Here is a 23,178-nt window from a genome sequence, read left to right as displayed (position 1 = left end):
GTGTTAGTGTATGTCTGTAGCTGTGTAAGTACATGTCTGTAGCTGTGTTAGTACATGTCTGTAGTACATGTCTGTAGCTGTGTTAGTGTATGTCTGTAGCTCTGTTAGTGTATGTCTGTAGCTTTGTCAGTGAGTGCGTAGTTTTGTCAGAATGTCTGTAGCTGTGTTAGTGTATGTCTGCAGTTTTGTCAGTGAGTGCATAGTTTTGTCAGAATGTCTACAGCTGTGTTAGTATATGTCTGTCGCTTTGTCAGAATGTCTACAGCTGTGTTAGTATATGTCTGTTGCTTTGTCAGAATGTCTGTAGCTGTGTTAGTATATGTCTGTAGCTTTGTCAGAATGTCTACAGCTGTGTTAGTATATGTCTGTAGCTTTGTCAGTGAGTGCGTAGTTTTTTCAGAATGTCAATAGTGGGTGTAGCTTTGTCAGTGGGTGTAGCTTTGTCAGTGTGACATTGTTGTGTGTGTAGCTTTGTCAGTGTGTGTAGCTTTGTCAGTGGGTGTAGCTTTGTCAGTGGGTGTAGCTTTGTCAGTGTGTGTAGCTTTGTCTGTGTGTGATTTTTGTGTGTGTAGCTTTGTCAGTGGGTGTAGCTTTGTCAGTGGGTGTAGCTTTGTTAGTGTGTGTAGCTTTTGTCAGTGTGTGTAGCTTTGTCAGTGGCTGTGTTAGTATTGTCAGTGTGTGTGTCTACAGCTGTTGTCAGTGGTTGTAGCTGTGTTAGTGTGTGTAGCTTTGTCAGTGGGTGTAGCTTTGTCAGTGTGTGTAGCTTTGTCAGTGTGTGTAGCTTTGTCAGTGTGTGTAGCTTTGTCAGTGGGTGTAGCTTTGTCAGTGGTTGTAGCTTTGTCAGTGGGTGTAGCTTTGTCAGTGTGTGTAGCTTTGTCAGTGTGTGTAGCTTTGTCAGTGTGTGTAGCTTTGTCAGTGGTTGTAGCTTTGTCAGTGGGTGTAGCTTTGTCAGTGGGTGTAGCTTTGTCAGTGTGACATTGTTGTGTGTGTAGCTTTGTCAGTGGGTGTAGCTTTGTCAGTGGGTGTAGCTTTGTCAGTGTGTGTAGCTTTGTCAGTGGGTGTAGCTTTGTCAGTGTGTGTAGCTTTGTCAGTGGTTGTAGCTTTGTCAGTGGGTGTAGCTTTGTCAGTGGGTGTAGCTTTGTCAGTGTGTGTAGCTTTGTCAGTGTGTGTAGCTTTGTCAGTGGGTGTAGCTTTGTCAGTGTGTGTAGCTTTGTCAGTGTGTGTAGCTTTGTCAGTGTGTGTAGCTTTGTCAGTGGGTGTAGCTTTGTCAGTGGGTGTAGCTTTGTCAGTGTGTGTAGCTTTGTCAGTGTGTGTAGCTTTTTCAGTGTGTGTAGCTTTGTCAGTGGGTGTAGCTTTGTCAGTGTGTGTAGCTTTGTCAGTGTGTGTAGCTTTGTCAGTGTGACATTGTTATGTGTGTAGCTTTGTCAGTGTGTGTAGCTTTGTCAGTTGGGCTTTGTGAGAGAATCGATAGCTTTGTCAGTGTGACATTGTTGTGTGTTTAGCTTTGTCAGTTTAACTTAATAGGGTCAAAGTGAAGAACAGTACAACAATGTTTTTAAAAAAGCACCATAGACTTTAGTATTCAAATTATATCATACAAACCAAAGGGATGCCACTAGTTACTTGTTTAAAAATATCATTATTCCAAAATGCAAAAGGTTTTCTTTTACTAAGATAACTTATCTCCCTTACATGAAACAGGAACTCCTTCTGTATTACATACCTCCTGTAAAACTTAAGAATAAATATACTTACATGAACAGTTCATTCCAAAGACAATTTGTCTTTCAACAAGTGACTTGTGTAATAGACTATGTACACTGTGTAAGATCCCTGTTGTGTTAACTGTCTCTTAGTTATCCAGTAAAGCTATAACCACAGGCTGGGCTCTCCTCTTCAACATGACTCACTGCTTAAGTTTGTTTAATGGTCCACTATAACACCCTCTATATATATATATATACCCGTGCACTGTACTGCATTAGCATAATACACTCATTGTTTGCTAATCAAGGCCCCAATGATATCCCACAGATGTAGAAAATACACGAAATTAAATTTCAAGTTAAAACTACACACAGCTGCAGAGGGCAATCCGTTACAGAGAAATAACAATACAACACTATCAACTTCACTTAGTACAAATGACTTCCAATAAAAATGTGTTAAAGTAATTATGATTGTATTTATAGACATTTTGTTTACCTTGTGTCTTTTTAAGAGCTATCTAGATTTATTTATACTCGTTAATGCACTCATCTGAAGTGTATTAGGTATCTGGTGCACTCAATTCTTTGTTTAATATTGTCACTGTTTTTATGTTGATCTGATAAGCAACATGTTGTGAGTTCACATAAATCATTTACAGTTCTATGAGATTTTGTTCTCATTTAATTCCAAAGGAAATTTGAGTGTAAATATAAATACATATCTAATATTCTTAACCTTGATTAGGAAGTCACCCAATCACTAAAACACCTAGCAATACACAGCAGGAAATCTCAGCAGGAAGTCAGTAAAATACCCACAAAAATATAAATGCATGATTTCCAAAAAAATTACAAGTATCATGACACTGTTCATGTCTAAGATTATTTCCAAGATCACTTTTCAAATTTCCCCACCCCTCACAAACGACAGGGAGAGAGAAAAAAAGAAATTCTCAAAAATACAGCAAATAATGATTAAATGGAAACCAACAATAAAATTTCTTGTAAAAATAATATTGTCATGTGGGGTGATATCTAACATTGTCCAGTAGAAATGCCTACAAGCCAGCAATACAGACAAATCATTCATGATAGTAGGCTGATAAATTTTCCTGGTCACACGCCCAAAGTATGGCTCGCATGCTTAGTTTCAGCAGTATTCTAGAACACTAAGAATCAACTTTCCCCAGACAGCTACAGTTGTGAGGATAACCTGTCCATGCTTATTGTCAGTTTCCTTCTTTTCCTTTTTCATGTTTGTCTGACATAGGTCATAATTTTCTGATACACAATATTGTGCTGCAGAAAGCGTGTGTGTGCCATTTTAGCTGTTACTAGAGGTTGTGTAATGCTGATAGTTCAAACAGTTTGTTCTGAATCTTTATCTAAAGTGTTCCGAATATCCTGAGCAATATGAGAGAGAGATGAGGTAGGAGAGGGGGGAGATGTAGGGAGGAGGAGACAGACAAATTATACAATATCTATCAATATTGTTAATAGTGTTTGTAAGAGCCCTCAAACAAGTAGTCAGATTCATTGATTTAGAACTGTACAGCACAGTTATCTCAGAAAATAGCTGCAAGTCCCAGTTCCAATTTCAATATAGCATGGAAAGATCAGTACATATGATATGCATAATCATAGTTTCCTAGAGAGTACACAATCAAGTTGCATGTTTACAAACAATCAAATTCCCAGAATAAGTGTTTCATTCATGAATATAACTACAAAATATGCGAGACTTGTATCTCTTCAGCTTTAATTACTTAATGTTTCGTTGTCTTCATCCTTATTGTAAGAGAACAGCGCCACAGTACATACCAGCTGTCAGGTGTATAATCACCACTGACTAATTAATGCCTTCTTACAATATGTAATTCCTATATCTACTAATTAGCTGTTTCTCATGACCTTGAACCTCTATACATGTATCCTTGTTATGTGTTAAAACAGTGTTTCCTCACAACCTGTAACATCTACACCTACTAAACAGCCTCTCCCTGCAATCAGTTTCGTTCCCCACAACCTGCAACCATTTAAATCTACACATCAGTGTTTCTTCATAGCCTGTAACCATTTGAATACATTTATTTGTGCTTTCCACACAACCTGTAACCTTCACACCTATAATGTTTTGCACACAACCTGTAACTTTTAGGCAATAATTGGTGCTTTCCAAACAACCTGTAACCTCTATGCCTATAAGTGTTTCCACCACAACCTGTAATCTTCACATCAATAGTAAGTGTTTCCCACACAGCCTGTAACCTTCACACCAATAATTACTGTTTCCCACACAGCCTGTAACCTTCACACCAATAATTACTGTTTCCCACACAACCTGTAATCTTCACACCATATAATTAGAGTTTCCCACACAGCCTGTAACCTTCACACCATATAATTAGTGTTTCCCACACAACTTGTAACCTTCACACCATATAATTAGAGTTTCCCACACAACCTGTAACCTTCACACCATATAATTAGAGTTTCCCACACAGCCTGTAACCTTCACACCATATAATTAGTGTTTCCCACACAACCTGTAACCTTCACACCATATAATTAGAGTTTCCCACACAGCCTGTAACCTTCACACCATATAATTAGTGTTTCCCACACAACCTGTAACCTTCACACCATATAATTAGAGTTTCCCACACAACCTGTAACCTTCACACCATATAATTACTGTTTCCCACACAACCTGTAACCTTTACGTAAATATTTCATGTTTCATCAGAACCTGTAACTACTATGCTGGTCTACACAATAATCTGCACTAGATATCATATCTAAGATGTCAGCTCGCTGTCTAACTGCTGCTGTCGAAAAGAAATATCTTCTAGTAAGACTAGCACTGATTGCCAATATCATATACGGTATGTATTGCCGTCTGAGAAGGACTACATGGCATGTGTGTGGGATTGTCTACACCAGGACCCAATATATAATCAACCTCCTTCCAGATTATCAATATCAGCTAATAACCTATCCATTCTCATTTCTCTCCGAAGCTTTCCCTGTGGATTTTCATCTGACAGTTACAGGTTTTTGCAAGCTATGTATTTTTGTCTGCCCTATTTTTAAAAAAGATTTTCAATATTCTGTATGTATATAATACTGATAGTCTTGTGGGATTTTCCCACAAGATTTTCTGTGGCTAGTCATTCCTATCTTCTGCTCCATAACGTTAAGAAATGATTGCTTTGGTATACTAATAACCTATCAAAAATAATTCTTCAGAAATTTTCTCAGCCGACCAGACGATAGCTAAATACTTGGCTGCAGACTTAAGTATCTGCTGCCTAATTTTAAAAGTTTAAGATTTCTGCAGGCACAGGTGCATGTGACTGGTGATAAGCAGTTGATAATATTGATAAGGCCGTTTAGCTCACAGCACATGCTTCTCACAACTAACACAATCGGTTTTGACAGATCGGTTTCCATTCTAACATACGCATTCTCTTCCTTGTGCATCCAATACAAAACCTATCCTCTATCCTTTACTTTTTTTTTTTTTTTATCTTCATACATGCGTGAAATTTATTCCAACCAGATCTATCAGGACTGGGAATAGAGGAAGTTACCACTAAATGGTTTGAAAAACGATTGATGCTGGGACCCCCTTTTAAACTAGATTATTTCCGTGTCCTTTATTTATTGAGGAAAATGAAAGTGGCCGGCCAGAATAACTTATTGCATTCTTCTGTATATTTAAGATATATCATCCCTAACCATTTTTCTTCATTTGAGATAATTTGCCCTGCACTTCCTTTGATTTCTAACATCTTACTTAGCAATGCCGTGCTTTATAATATTGATCCTGAAAATTCTGCCAAATAAGGAAAGTGATGGGGTCTCGTCTCTGTCAGACTGAAGGCCATGGTATTGGTGTCTAATGGTGCAGTGTTTTATCATATTTATGCTTTAAACATCAAAATATTTCAATAAAGCATCGTTCCAAGCAAAAATTACAAAAGTGTTCATTCATAATATATAAGATACTTATCAGAAAGTAAAGCCATTTTACACAATTGTAAAATAAATTTGCTTGCACAGAGACTGTTGATGTTAGAAATGTCTTAGCTTGATTAAAAGGAGATAAAAAAGTGACATTTCTACAAGCAAGAAGTTGTAATAGTCAATTTACAATGGCAAAAGATTAGAAATAGATATATACAAATTAGGTTTATTTAACAATTTCCTTAATGCAGCATTAAGAATATCTCCGATTGTGTATTTTTGTATGATATATCATATATATGATAGTTTAGACTTCTACTGAAACTGTATATTGGAGTGTCACCTTCTGCATTCTGAAGTGTGCTGATAATAATGTCCGGAATTTCAGTGAGATTTATGTATACATTTTCTGGCTATCAAAGCTTATCATGTTAACAGACACTTAAACATTCAGGGACACTAATGGACAGGTAAAGTGTGACCTGCCACACAGGTAAATTCTGATCCTAAACACATGTTGATGCTGTGATCTATAGCTCTTTAAACAGCTATAGATTAATTCCCCATCTATCTGGATCAAGTCAAGATCTTAGATCCTGAAATGTTTTAAACTCTGACATGAAATCTGACCCAGGGGATTTAACTCTGTCTGTGTTTACCTGAGACTAACGAGCTATCAGTGACACAGGTAGTATTTCCTGCAGTAAATCGCCAGATGTGTATCAGAGCAGTGCTAAGCATTTTGTCCTGACATATGAGAGCTATTTGTAATCATAGATGATGATAATGATACGGTAAGGTCTCTATATTAATGGTTTAGATCGGCCCTTTATGTGGTCATTCAACAGTGGACTGATGTGCTTTACCAATCTGACACCATCTCAGACAAGTCTGGCTCAGAAATAACCAACACTTCATGGAACATACGGCTGGTTCTGTCCAGATCATGTAGAGATAACAACAACTATAGAGAACACTGTCCATACTGAACCCCATCAAGACAAATAATCTGTTTAAATTAAACAATCTTTTTCCTTTAGAACAAGCTTTATTTGGGACATCATTGAAGGTGTCCAGATTATACAGGGTTACACAGAAATGTATACAGTGGGACATCATTCAAGGTCTGGATTATACAGGTGTCCAGATTATACAGGGTTACATAGAAATGTATACAGTGGGACATCATTCAAGGTCTGGATTATACAGGTGTCCAGATTATACAGGGTTACATAGAAATGTATACAGTTGTACCCTGTTGAAGGTCTGGATTATACAGGTGTCCAGATTATACAGGGTAACAGAAATGTATACAGTGGGACATCATTCAAGGTCTGGATTATACAGGTGTCCAGATTATACAGGGTTACATAGAAATGTATACAGTTGTACCCTGTTGAAGGTCTGGATTATACAGGTGTCCAGATTATACAGGGTTACATAGAAATGTATACAGTGGTACTCAGTGGAAGGTCTGGATTATACAGGTGTCCAGATTATACAGGGTTACACAGAAATGTATACAGTGGGACATCGTTCAAGGTCTGGATTATACAGGTGTCCAGATTATACAGGGTTACATAGAAATGTATACAGTGGGACATTGTTGAAGGTCTGGATTATACAGGTGTCCAGATTATACAGGGTTACATAGAAATATGTAAATTTTGTATACAGTGAAACCTACCTGAAGGTCTAGTTTATACAGGTGCCCAGATTATGCAGGGTTATACCAAAATGTGTATATTAAGATCTAGACCACACAGAATAAACAGGTTAACGATCACTTCTAGTTGTGTTTAAAGACACGGATGGAATTTTAATAAGAACTTTAGAGTCTTTTAAAAAGTCTACATATCCTACAAATCTGTTTTGTCTACACAATATCTTAACAATGTACAAGGAATGTCCCCTAAGTTAGTATTATCTGTTCTGGACACACCATAAAAGATACAATAGTATGATGAAGTGATGTTGAGAAGAAAAAATCTTATAATTTGTAAAAGGTAGCATACTGAATCTAACAGACAAGGACAGCATGACGACCTGATTCTTGGGGTATGATGTAGTTATTTCTTCATTATTGTCAAACTTGTATCATGATGTTAATAATGTGTATAAGACAAAGACTAGTATCACTCAGTGGTTGTAGAGTTTCTCATAGACTTCACCACCCAAACCTATCATAGTCAAATGTCCGTTCTGTAGTCAGTCTGTAGCCCGGATCAATAGTCATTTTGTAGTCATTCTGTAGTCATTCTGTACCCTGGATCAATAGTCATTCTGTAGTCATTCTGTACCCTGGATCAATAGTCATTCTGTAGTCATTCTGTACCCTGGATCAATAGTCATTCTGTAGTCAGTCTGTACCCTGGATCAATAGTCATTCTGTAGTCATTCTGTACCCCGGATCAATAGTCATTCTGTAGTCATTCTGTACCCAGGATCAATAGTCATTCTGTAGTCATTCTGTAGTCATTCTGTACCCTGGATCAATAGTCATTCTGTAGTCATTCTGTACCCTGGATCAATAGTCATTCTGTAGTCATTCTGTACCCTGGATCAATAGTCATTCTGTAGTCAGTCTGTACCCCGGATCAATAGTCATTCTGTAGTCATTCTGTACCCTGGATCAATAGTCATTCTGTAGTCATTCTGTACCCTGGATCAATAGTCATTCAGTAGTCATTCTGTACCCCGCATCAATAGTCATTCTGTAGTCATTCTGTACCCTGGATCAATAGTCATTCTGTAGTCATTCTGTACCCAGGATCAATAGTCATTCTGTAGTCATTCTGTACCCCGGATCAATAGTCATTCTGTAGTCAGTCTGTACCCAGAATCAATATTAGACTAATTCCATTCTGTTATATTTCAATTACTAATGCTTTGAATTGAATTACTCAGCCAAGGGTAAGAGGAAAGTTGATATTCAACAAGGAAACTTAACAAATTAGCTTAGCTGGCAATTTGTTTTCTGAACAGGGAAATTGAAGTTTTCATTCTCAATTTATTCAATAGAATAAAAAGAAGAAATATATGAAACAAAAATGTTCAGATCTTCTTTTATCAAGCATCAGTGTCATACATTAACAGTGTCATAACACCCATTACATTAACAGTGTCATAACACCCATTACATTAACAGTGTCATAACACCCATTACATTAACAGTGTCATAACACCCATTACATTAACAGTGTCATATAACACCTTAGGGAACGATTATTGCACTTTAAATGTTCTACCAACTGCAATAGTGATGCTATCATGTGCATACACATTCAAGAAAATTCCTGAATTTAATTTGCAGAAAAAATAAGAAACTATACAACTAATTTGTACCATCCCTCCATCAAACATGGGTATAAATATTTACATCTCAAGATTACAAACAGAATTGTAGAGATGGATTGAGCAGGAACTCACAGCAGTATGTCTGATAAATAGCCCTATGTGGTCTCTCTACAGAGGTCAACTTGACCATGCCAGGCCCACAATGACCATTCCCCACAGCTGTCACTTGAAACTATAAACTTTGGATAAGATGTAAATCTCTATGTGGTAATCTATAAAGATATATAGGGATCAGAACACCATCTTTATAGTCAACCCTACAAAATGGATTCAAGCCTTCAGAAAACACTGAAACATGATATCCTTTATAGTAGTCCACAGAGGTCAGACAAATTGGGAGGGGATCAGACGAAATCAAGACTAGAGGTCATACAGTGATACAGAGGGGTCAGACAAAATCAAGATCAGAGGTCATACAGTGATACAGAGAGGTCAGACAAAATCAAGATCAGAGGTCATACAGTGATACAGAGGGGTCAGACAAAATCAAGATCAGAGGTCATACAGTGATACAGAGAGGTCAGACAAAATCAAGATCAGAGGTCATACAGTGATACAGTGGGGTCAGACAAAATCAAGATCAGAGGTCATACAGTGATACAGAGAGGTCAGACAAAATCAAGATCAGAGGTCATACAGTGATACAGAGAGGTCAGACAAAATCAAGATCAGAGGTCATACAGTGATACAGTGGGGTCAGACAAAATCAAGATCAGAGGTCATACAGTGATACAGAGAGGTCAGACAAAATCAAGATCAGAGGTCATACAGTGATACAGAGGGGTCAGACAAAATCATGATCAGAGGTCATACAGTGATACAGAGGGGTCAGACAAAATCAAGATCAGAGGTCATGAGGTCAATATTTTCTAGCTATCTTTTTGTCTTATTTTATGACATAGACTTTCACAAGGAATTCAACTTTGTTTTCATTTTAAATGCAAATGATGGAACAGATAAACATTTGAGTGAGTTGAAACTTAAAATTATTTGCTATTTCAAAAAGTGTAGTCACTAAATATGGCGTTTTTGTCAGAAAGTCTCCTTTAACCAAAACATATAATGCATAATGACTGCTAATAGTATATGTAGTAAGATTTTAATTGGAAGCCCATGAGAAAGAAATTGTTTAGGAACACCAAGTAACTTTCTGTTAAACAACACCAGACAAACATGAATCAATGCCATCTGGTAAGAAAATCCTCTGTAAACTTTAAACATTAGTATCAAACTACAAGTTTATATAAATTAATGATAAGATTCCTGACCAAATGACATGTGGATCGTATTTCTCAGACCATAATTCTCATTCGGTGTTGGTTTTTATCTGTATACTAACAACCAGGAAAGCACACTATGTTTTGTGAACAATTTGGTGTAAATTAGACCTCTTGTTGGTTGCCATTTATCATTGGAGCCAGGACTAAGTGGACCACAGGATGAGCAATCCCTCACCTCTCCTCCTTACACAGGAAACTCACTATGTGTCTTACCACAGAAATATATCATCTGTGGACAAGAATGGATGTTAACAATTAAACTTTAAGCAATGTCAGCAGTAGCTACATAAGCAAAACTAGTGACAAATAACACAATCAGTGTGGCCTCTAGTGACAGGTAACACCATCAGTGTGGCCTCTAGTGACAGGTAACACCATCAGTGTGGCCTCTAGTGACAGGTAACACAATACATGTAACCACGAGTGACAGGTAACACATCAGTGTGGCCACCCAGTGACAGGTAACACAATACATGTAACCACGAGTAACAGGTAACACCATCAGTGTGGCTTCTAGTGACAGGTAACACAATACATGTAACCACGAGTGACAGGTAACACATCAGTGTGGCCACCCAGTGACAGGTAACACAATACATGTAACCACGAGTGACAGGTAACACATTAGTGTGGTCACTAGTGACAAGTAACACTATCAGTGTGGCCACTAGTGACAGGTAACACCATCAGTGTGACCAACTAGTAACAGGTAACACCATCAGTGTGGTCACTAGCGACAGGTAACACCATCAGTGTGGCCACTAGTGACAGGTAACACCATCAGTGTGGCCTCTAGTGACAGGTAACACCATCAGTGTGGCCACTAGTGACAGGTAACACCACCAGTGTGGCCTTTATAGTTTTCTACTTAAAGTCATCTGGAACTGTCCACCTATGTACATTATGAAATGTTAAGTTATAGCAGAAATGCCAAAGCTTTAAAACTGCTTACAGAATTTGCTGCCAAGAATTTTTCCCTACTTCTCTAAAACATAAAACTCCTCCCCAACTTGAAATTGATAAATACAGTTTTATGGACATAATTTGCATTAATGTAGAAGATTATTGATGAGCATTATACAATTTTTTCTAAATCTGACAGATTTATAAGAAATATACAAGTCTCTCTTGCCAAATATATCATTGATCTCCATGGAAACTCAGCTCAAAAATCTTATACTGGACCCATTAATGCTCCAACAACATTTATTTGGTGGCGTCCATAAGAGATTATGATAAAGTACTACACAAGTCATTATATACAGGAGTTACAATAACAACCACAGGATCTAAAAGAAATGTCACTGAAATATCATTTATCTAAACAGGTCATAAAAATATCACTTATTCATATTACATGTCTTCAGGTTTCATAAAGTTCTAGACTTCAAGTCGACTATGTCCTGAAGTGTAAATACAAACTACAGAGGTAGAGGAGGAAGAGAAGAGGAGGAGGAGGAGGAGGAGGAGGAGGAGGAGGAGGAGGACGATCATCTCCAGCAATCATTAATGATGCGTTTAGATCTGTTAGAAAATTTTGTCCAATCAAAATTCTGTGAGCCAAGTCAGTCAAATATTTGAAATGAAATAGATACTTCATTTGCACCTCATCAAAACTTGCATACTCCATACAGATTTCACTAAGAAACAGCTATTCTTTGTTTTAGAGATAGTTATGCTAAGATAAAGCATTCATCAAAAAGATCTGTAGGGAACAATGATCTAGTTACACTTAGGAATAAGAATGACCTACCTTGGGTGTGTTTTTGTTTATATCAGTGATGCTGGTGATGACTTGTGTACAAGATTTCTATCATCCAAGTCTTTGGTTAAAGTTATCCTGATATTCACAAAAATGTTATATATCAAAGTATGGTGTGTACGTTTTCACTACACAATTCTATCCTCATAGAAACTGTCCTGGAGATGAAATGTCCACAACTGTAAGTCGTCCACTGTTAGAAAGCTTCCTTAGTTCACTAGCAGTGTCAAACCATCAACTGGCTTTCACAAAGTCACAGAAAGAATGCTTCTAATCGGCAAATGTTGGTTTTCCGAGAAATTCCTGTAAGAGAATAAGACAAAAGCACTCAATACAGCTCCAGAAACAGCGGTTATTTACAGCAGTCAGTTATAAACCATTGATATAATCCATAAGCTTTTGAATTAACTCAATCACATTCTCCTAACAGTCTCCCTGACCTCCTCTGTGAAGTTTCCTTAACTAGTGCAGCATGGTATTGATGGTAAATCTGCTGGGCTAATTTGATTCCGAACCCCATGTACTGACTGAAATAAGATGATAATCAAGCTTCAATACACTAACGCTGATTCTTCTCGCCTTGTTCTCTTTCTCCTGCCGTCTTGATCAAATTGTAATCAATAAAAACTTTGTAATTGGTCTTTGGATTGTTCAGCCATTTGAACGGAAACTATTTCACTGGCATCGTACATGGTACATGTTTTTTGATTGACAAAGCATCAAGCGCCTTTGATTGGCTGAAAAACCCAATGTAAGGCAATGTATCTACACCAAATCTCTCACATCACCTCTGGAGCAAAGGGGCTCAAAAATTGAAAAAGCTGCAGCAAGCAGACGGTTTATAATACAATAAAAATCATCTCCAGTATCACACTGAGATAATCAGGCTATCCCAGGATCAGTAAACATCATATAATCCTACAGCACGGTTTATTATTTTTTTTTCTTAGAAAATATTTCTCTTTTTCTAACAATAAAAAAAAAAATTGATACACATCAACATTTCAAAACAGCAGAGGCCTGGTAATCAAAGCCCAGTGGAAAAACAGGGGCAGAGAAAGCCAGACTGCCCTACTGAGTAAGGCTCTAAATATGTGCCCCAGCAAGGCTTCCACTCCAGCCCCTAGGGAGCTGATGATAATCGGTAGGACTGGGAGATAAAGACTGAATAAAAAGGCCCCCTGGTGTGGAAGTAAAAGGGAAAAAACTCCCACACGCAGTTTCTGTCAATCTTACCCACAAATACCCTTATACATGCCATGTTAATGATGCTGGTCTTTTTCAACACACATTTTTAAAGTATTTTTAATGTGTTTTTCTAAACCCAAAAAACTTACGGATTAACTGGTCCCTCCTCTCTAAATAAGATGTGGGTGTTGTGCGATGACATCAGCATTCAACATCTACGTTTATAATTCAGTGACTTATTAGTGACAAGTAACTGACAACATATGTTGCTTTCACAATCAAATTGACATATCCTTGAGATTTCATACGGATTTCTGGATTCCAAACATTAAAAAAACTTGAATTATTCAAAGGTTTGGTTTCATGTTGTTTAATGTCTTATCAAGAATTATGGTTGTGAAGGATGTCAAAGAGCTGATAAGCAAATTGATATAATTTTACTAATATTTGTATGAAAGCAATAAAACTTGCACTGTATGAGTTAGATATTTCAGATCATTTTAGTGGGATTTATATTTCTGCTAGATGTAAATTTCATAAATGTGTTACTCTAGAAACAATCAAGCATCGTCGTGTATATCAGAGTGCTTGTTGTTCAACAACCTCAGCATCATCATGCTTTCTTTACATGTAACTGATTTTAGCAGGAAAGGTTTCTACACACTGGACTCGTGTGCAGCTGGGTGCTGTTAGTCTGAAAACTTGTAATCCAGATGGAAATGTTAGAGAATGGATTTCCACAACGTGATTTATACATGCCAGACTGAAAATTCATGTCCTGAATCTTGAAATGCTTTCAGGGACTTTTTTTTAAAAAACTTTGTTTTTCCCACAATAATTTGGGCATACAAAGTTTTGTAATTGGCATACTGATGGTACTTGTGTCATGGCCAAGTAGTACCCACAGCAGCTGAATGGCACACCAGTGGCATTTTATGTAATGGCTGTTAAGTACCTATAGTGGTTGTACAGAGGGCGCTTGTGTCATGGGTGTGATAGTACCTATAGTGACTGTACAGAGGGCGCTTGTGTCATGGGTGTGATAGTACCTATAGTGACTGTACAGAGGGCGCTTGTGTTATGGCTGTGTAGTACCTATAGTGACTATACAGTGGGCGCTTGTGTCATGGATGTGATAGTACCTATAGTGACTGTACAGAGGGCGCTTGTGTCATGGGAGTGATAGTACCTATAGTGACTGTACAGAGGGCACTTGTGTTATGGCTGTGTAGTACCTATAGTGACTATACAGTGGGCGCTTGTGTCATGGATGTGATAGTACCTATAGTGACTGTACAGAGGGCGCTTGTGTCATGGCCATGTAGTACCTATAGTGACTGTACAGAGGGCGCTTGTGTCATGGGAGTGTAGTACCTATAGTGACTGTACAGTGGGCGCTTGTGTTATGGCCGTGTAGTACCTATAGTGACTGTACAGAGGGCGCTTGTGTCATGGCCATGTAGTACCTATAGTGACTGTACAGTGGGCGCTTGTGTCATGGGAGTGTAGTACCTATAGTGGCTGTACAGAGGGCGCTTGTGTTATGGCCGTGTAGTACCTATAGTGGCTGTACAGTGGGCGCTTGTGTTATGGCCGTGTAGTACCTATAGTGGTTGTACAGAGGGCGCTTGTGTCATGGGTATGATAGTACCTATAGTGACTGTACAGAGGGCGCTTGTGTCATGGGAGTGTAGTACCTATAGTGACTGTACAGTGGGCGCTTGTGTCATGGGAGTGTAGTACCTATAGTAAATGTACAGAGGGTGCTTGTGCCATGGCCGTGTAGTACCTATAGTGACTGTACAGAGGGCGCTTGTGTCATGGGTGTGATAGTACCTATAGTGACTGTACAGAGGGCACTTGTGTCATGGCCGTGTAGTACCTATAGTGGATGTACAGAGGGCGCTTGTGTCATGGCCATGTAGTACCTATAGTGACTGTACACAGGGCGCTTGTGTCATGGGTGTGATAGTACCTATAGTGACTGTACAGTGGGCGCTTGTGTCATGGGAGTGTAGTACCTATAGTGACTGTACAGAGGGCGCTTGTGTCATGGCCATGTAGTACCTATAGTGACTGTACAGTGGGCGCTTGTGTCATGGGAGTGTAGTACCTATAGTGACTGTACAGAGGGCGCTTGTGTCATGGCCATGTAGTACCTATAGTGACTGTACACAGGGCGCTTGTGTCATGGGTGTGATAGTACCTATAGTGACTGTACAGTGGGCGCTTGTGTCATGGGAGTGTAGTACCTATAGTGACTGTACAGAGGGCGCTTGTGTCATGGCCATGTAGTACCTATAGTGACTGTACACAGGGCGCTTGTGTCATGGGTGTGATAGTACCTATAGTGACTGTACAGAGGGCGCTTGTGTCATGGCTATGTAGTACCTATAGTGACTGTACAGAGGGCGCTTGTGTCATGGCCATGTAGTACCTATAGTGACTGTACAGTGGGCGCTTGTGTCATGGGTGTGATAGTACCTATAGTGACTGTACAGAGGGCGCTTGTGTCATGGGTGTGATAGTACCTATAGTGACTGTACAGTGGGCGCTTGTGTCATGGGTGTGATAGTACCTATAGTGGCTGTACAGAGGGCACTTGTGTGATGGTCATGATAGTACATATGGCGGTTGAACAGCATACAAATGGTATTTGTGTAATGGCTATGTAGTACCAAAGCAATTGAATGACATACTGACGGCACTTGTGTTAGCAGCAATATATTTCGTACCCATAGCTGCCACTGTTAGGTCATACATGAAGACACTTGTCTGTGTCTTAGTACCTATCTATGGATATAACTATAGTAAAGCATGCACATAAGTGTTATCAGGTAGGTACCAGGTATTCGTATGAGCCATTTACTAATAAACACACATCAAGTTCATTAATTACAGTAGTGTAAGCACACAGTAATGAACCTGATGTAGGGACAAACACATGGATGCACACAAGGTCTCTTACATTGGAGAGCTGGGAAATTTGAATATAGATTCACCGGGTTTTGGAAGTAAATTTGAAAGCAATGACACACTAAGAAAGTTACTGATGCTTATCATTTTCCATTGAGGAAGACAAAATAAGTTGAAGGTTATGGATATGATGAAATCAAGGTTTGCATTTTACACAGACCCTAGTGGATATAGCTGTTTTCAGACACACAGAAAGTTGGAGAATAGATATTATAAAACTTGTATTTAACACATGAAACATTAATACAGATGTTTATTTTCTTTCATGGCATGAGGATGGCCCACTTGCTTTTTCTAAAAATAGGACATGTGGTGTAAAGACAAAGAAAAAGCATATCGAGTAGCAGTTATCAGAAAACAATATATTTACACCACATTCAGTCCAAGCTCTTTTATCATTCTAGAAACTCTTGATTTCCCATAAACAAAATGCTCCACCAAGGGAGGTAACTGAATATTTTAATAATTTGTTTTTTTCTTCAATAAAGTTTATCAAAATTCAAAGTAAGATCGATGTTCATTACTAGTCTATCAATAGCAGATTGAATGTGTATCAAGCAATAAAAACATCCATATAACAACTGATATGACAGTGATCTGATCATCAAATCAATTAAATGTCTCTCATCATTAAAAAGTTCTGTTTGACTGGTCATGGTCAAACATTGTTATCCGAACAAAAGAAACGAAGGTGTCCGAACTAGTGAAAGGTAACAACTAAAGAGAAGTGTTGGTGAGCCCAATACTATATGCAGACAGAGCATACCAGTGAAGACCACAAAAGATCACAACCTCCTGATACTCATCTGCTTTCTGAGATCTATATATTCCTTACTTCACAGACCAATTGACTGCCCAGCTCTGTAAAAGCCATCAATAGTCAGTAACTACCTGCAATGAGACACAAGACCCACCCAGCAATGAGGTCCAGCCCATTACAGTAGCCGTTCAGAGATTCTCAGGATCAATTCAGGACCTAACAGTTTGTTTGCTGAGCAGCAATCTGACCTCAGGGATTGGTCAGTGCTATAGACTGATCACTTGATATGATATAAGCAGATGTCCAATTATTACCGACCGAATTATCAGTATAATTAATTCTCCGTAATTAGGTGCAAAGAGTTAAAGCTGGATTAATGTAACCTGACACTAACAACTGACAGTGGTTAAATCAGACAAGGCCATTACATAACTGACCATTCCCATCATGGGTAATTGGTAGTTGACAATGTTCAGTATGATTTGTCACACATTATGCTTCTAATGTGTATTGCTTGAAAAGGATAGTGGTCAGTCTGAGAGATTATGACTTATGTGTCAAGACACATCATGATTGTTTCATATTTGTATATCCTCAGTAAGGTCAGCAAGGTCACTCTGATGACAGGGTCATCTGGATAAACAGTTATATAAGTGGTGACCAGACACATTATGATTTGTTTCTGGTGTATATAGGTTTGTAGTGGTCAGTGAGTGGAGATGTAAGCGGTCAACCTGAGAAACTATGACTAATTTACACTACCAGACACATTCTATGTTTCTGGCATAATTCTAGAAGTGGTCAGAAATCACATCTTGGTATCCAAGACAACCTGTTAGTCTCATAGGCCAGTGTAAGTAACCAGAAACATTAAAGGTTTGTTGGTGTGTATTCCAAGCAGTGGTCAGAATGGACAACTGACCAGTCAGAGAGGCCAGATCTTACATAAGTGACTAGACCCATTATGAATGGGATTGGCACAGGGCTGTATCTCCCTAGTCTAATTGGAAGTACAAACTGGCCATCAGTGGACCTAATGGTCACTCATATATCTCCAGCCAAACCTATAGATCTGGTTCATACAACCATCCCATTACAGTAATGTGCACAGACATACTAGTCATTTCTGTACGCCCCACAACAGTGGTCAGTCTCTATACCATAAACAAATAATTTATTGTTTTGTTTGCAGTTCATGTCTTGAAGTCCCAATCAGTGAGGAATTAGTGAAATATTTCAGATGATATTTTTGCCAAACACTAAAAGGCCTAGATGATTACCTGTTATAAAAACCATTGCCAATCTCCTTTTTCTTTAGCAGATTCTAGACGCTGTGTATCAGATTTTGGAAAAAAAAATTCAAATAAAAAAACATTATTTATATGAGCTTAGCTGACAGATTTTAACCATTAAAACGACCATTTGGAGAAAAAACTATGTAAAAGGTGTTACATTTATCTGGCAATAAGTCTACACTTGTATGTCTCGTAATAAGCCGATCTACATCTACCATAATATTGGTAAAACAAGTAAATCCTTAATATCATTTCTCACTTTGAGTTAGAGGTTACATGTTTGTCCCCTTAAACCAGAAACAAATGTCTTCATCAAAAGAAAATTTTAGCCTGTTTATAAAATCTGAAAAAAACATATTGGCCGAGCTTTCTAAAGTCTGCCATAGTGGATATCTCCCTTCATATGAAGTAAAGTGGGTATTTAATGGATGTCCGAACAGTAATATACTCATTAAAGATCTCCCTGTTCACCAGGGTATGTAGCTGTGTTGTAAATCATTCTGTGTAGGTTGTAGGTAAGTAATTAAGACACAGGTGTACCTAAATGGCTAATACATCTTTTGTCATAATTATCCTAATGGAAAAGCCATGTTCATCTGAACAACACCTACTTTACAGGTAACTTAAATGTTTGTATCCTATTACAGTTAACACTGCGTCCTTACCAGTTATTCCTCTTCATTCACAAATTCAATTTTTAACAATTATTAAACAGATCGTAAAACTTGAGTTTGGAATGCTGATATTGTCTGTGGTATTGAGACCGATATGGACTATCTGTCATCACAAATCAACAAATCATTCATGTATTGTTATATAAATGGCTCATATTTTTATAGACTTTTAAACTTTTGTACACACATTACAAAAGAAAATCTTTAAAAACTATACTTGCCTTCTAATGAAGTGAAGAAGTTGAGAGAGAGAGAGACAAACAATTTTGCTGAAGATTCGTCTCTGAATTTGTTTTAAATAGGAGAGTTTTGGCTCCCACAAAACTGAAGTATACTGTATATCAGGAAAGTTTTTAGCATTCCTCAATTTTGTGAATTCAGCGACCCTTTCAAAAAAGCAAAATTTGCATGTTTTCTATTTTTTATTGTAAGGGAATGTGTAATACATCTATGGAATGACCTACCTCCATGTACCTAAACACTTTCAAATTGTGAATTCTTCTTTAATGAATAAATACAAGTCTGTATGTAAATCTATAAGCTATGCCCATACTGAAGTATTTAAAGTCCTCAAAGGAGGCCTTCCAAATTTCTGAGACAAAGATATTCTGATATACCATGTATCATATACCATTACTGACAGAAACGCTCTCCAACAATCTCTGGACTGATAAAAACTGGAGTTAGAAGGATGCTGAGCGTTTATGTCAACAAAAACTAAAGAAACAGTAACCCTACAAAAAACAACGATGAAAACAGAAAATACTGATTCTAACCATGTAAACACAATTAAACAATCTACTCTGATGATCTATATATAGATATAATTGGTACACACATGTATACACACTGTATAGCTGCATTAAACAGTAAATTGTGCATTAAATGATGCACCAGCCTTTAATTACATTACTATATTAATTCTCCATGGAAACACTGTAGATATAGAAATAGGGGTCCAAGGGGAGGTGGGGGAGGGGGCTAGAGGGGGCAGCAAAACCATCATAATTAAGACAATGAAGAACATTTGTGTGGTTTTTTTTTTTCTTTTACAGAGATCTGTTGCCAACCTTTGAACATAAGACAGACTAGTAGTAAACCCCTACTGCTTTGTTAGGGCAGCCTCTTAACATCTAATGCATAGCACAACTACTTTAGCATGCCTTTAGTTCACCTAAACTTAGAGTACAACACACATTGACAAGTGTGCTGTCCTTTAACATTCACTAACAACTAACCCAATTACTAACAGACTTGTATTTCCTCTGATTTTTGTAAGCCTGCATCATTCCTGACTAATGTATAGTAATGTATATAAAATACAGGCACTTTTGAAGCTAAATATATTTCTATTATAACTCCAAGGCTTTGCACTTTAGTAGGGGAAGTGTTTCTTTGAGGTTTTATGTGTCATTTAACTAAACGTTCAATACTGTAGAATCACAATTTTACATGCTGGGCTTGTCTTCATAAGGTTGTTCACTTTTGTAAGCAGACTTTACAGAAAGAATTGAATAATGTAGACAGACATTTGATGAATAATGTGGACATATGGCAAACATAGTTAAATGATGTAGGCAGATATTACACACAATATGGATAGAATGGTGTGGACAGATATCACACAACATTACATACACTGGGTTGAAAGGTGATGGCAGGAACTACAATAACAGGGTTGATTTTTGAGGTCAGACATTGCCAAACAGGGTTGAATGCTATAGACAGATATTACACACAAAATGGGTTGAATTGTGTGGACAGATATCACACAGAAAGTATTGAATTGTGTGGACAGATATCACATAGAAAGGGTTGAATTGTGTGGACAGATATCACACAGATAGGGTTGAATTGTGTGGACAGATATCACACAGAAAGGGTTGAATTGTGTGGACAGATATCACACAGAAAGGGTTGAATTGTGTGGACAGATATCACACAGAAAGGGTTGAATTGTGTGGACAGATATCACACAGAAAGGGTTGAATTGTGTGGAGAGATATCACACAGAAAGGGTTGAATTGTGTGGACAGATATCGCACAGAAAGGGTTGAATTGTGTGGACAGATATCACACAGAAAGGGTTGAATTGTGTGGACAGATATCACACAGAAACGGTTGAATTGTGTGGACAGATATCGCACAGAAAGGGTTGAATTGTGTGGACAGATATCACACAGAAAGGGTTGAATTGTGTGGACAGATATCACACAGAAAGGGTTGAATTGTGTGCACAGATATCATACTGAAAGGGTTGAATTGTGTGCACAGATATCGCACAGAAAGGGTTGAATTTTTAACAATAACATGTTCAAATTAAATACAAGAAAAAATCTACAGTTTATAGAGCTACTTTACAGTTGATGTATTAAGGTTTCTAGACACAATCACATACATTATTTATCAGACAGATTTGAGCATCACTGACCCTTTACATAAGCTACTGTACAATCTCCGGCAAGGGTGAAGCACCAAATAAGCTATCCTTTGATGTAAAGAAAAGCCATATAAATGTCATTCCAATCTGAACATAAAACATGATGTCATGCAAACAAGTGTTAATTAAATCCCTCAAAGCTCGAACCAAAAATAGCCAATCAGAGTGGGTAATTTTGGCTTATAAACTTATCCAATATACACACATTTTGTGTAATTAACGGCAGGATCCACGGCAGACTGTATCCCCTTTTCAAGGCTGTTGCCACACAGAAATCCCTCTTAAGGCACAACTTTTCCTTCTGAGCACCCTGGGCCTAATTAATTGCATTTGAGCATTAAAATTTTAAGTAGCGTGTAATATTGCAGTTTCCACGGTGCACCAGACATGTGGTATGCTAGCAATATATCTCTGGGCGGAAGCTAGGGCAATTAAACCAACGCAAAAACATACAAAAATACTTCTGTTTTCAAAATAATCTTCAGCACTTCTACCATGACTAGCTCACACGGTGCTAACCAGGGAGCAGACGGCCTTTTCAAGTTATTGATGACACATCGTTACAGCCTCATGATAGCTTTTCCTGTTAAAAACACTTGATGGTTTTCAGGTTAAAATCAACAAATCTTCTCACACATGTTGCCTTGAAATGTATCTCTTTCTTCCGAAAGAAAATCCACAAAAATAGTTCTGGCAAGATCAAACCAAGCGAAACATTGGCAGTACCAAAACAGGTGTGAAGCGGCTCAGAAGATTCACTTTTCCTAATGGAGTACAAATATGCCATCAAACCACTCAAACTTCACTGATAAAGACCAAGAATGGGCTAGAATGGAATGTGGGAGACAATTAGTCAAAACTGCTCAAGTACTGCATCATACGGGTGTAACAAAGCATGGCTGGCTGAGGTCTTTCTTTACCTTGGCAAACAGACTCTATCCTGTTAATACTCTTCTCTCCATTAAATCCGTCTTTTTCTTTTCCACTCTTCATTCACTCCCTTTCATTCTCTTATTTTCCCTTTTAATCCTTCTTTCCTTTTCTGCTTCTCCACCTTTATACATCTCTTTCTGTATTTTTACTCTTCAACCTCCCCCTGTCTCTCTCCTTCTTTTAAACATACACTCACCTTCTCTCCTCATCTTTCTCTTCCTTCTTTCCATTCATTCACTCCTATCTCCCTCTTTACTCTCTTATTTCTCCTGTATGTTTTACCTTCATTTTGGTATATCTTTATCATTATTAATTCTTGCTCAATTCCCTTCATCCCTCTCTCCTCATCTCTCCTTTTTCTTCCATCTCGTTCTTGTATTTCTCTTTTAACTCCTATCAGTTCTCTCCTGTTACCCTCCCCTATATCTCCATTTACTACCCCCTCTCCAGTTACCCTCCCCTATCTCTCCATTTACTACCCTCTCTCCTGTTACCCTTCCCTATCTCTCCATTTACTCCCCCTATATCTCCATTTACTACCCTCCCCAGTTATCTCTCTCTCCATTTACTACCCTCTCTCCTGTTACCCTCCCCTATCTCTCCATTTACTACCCCCTCTCCTGTTACCCTCCCCTATCTCTCCATTTACTACCCCCTCTCCTGTTACCCTCCCCTATCTCTCCCTATACTACCCCCTCTCCAGTTACCCTCTCCTATCTCTCCATTTACTACCCCCTCTCCTGTTACCCTCCCCTATCTCTCCCTTTACTACCCCCTCTCCTGTTACCCTCTCTATCTCTCCCTTTTCCATCTCTCTCCATTTACTAACCCCCTC

The sequence above is a fragment of the Ylistrum balloti genome, unplaced genomic scaffold (assembly GCF_031769215.1).
Source record: "Ylistrum balloti isolate Yb309-2 unplaced genomic scaffold, AGI_CSIRO_Ybal_v1 Utg370452, whole genome shotgun sequence".
NCBI lineage: Eukaryota > Metazoa > Mollusca > Bivalvia > Pectinida > Pectinidae > Ylistrum > Ylistrum balloti.
This window is presented reverse-complemented; position numbering follows the sequence as displayed.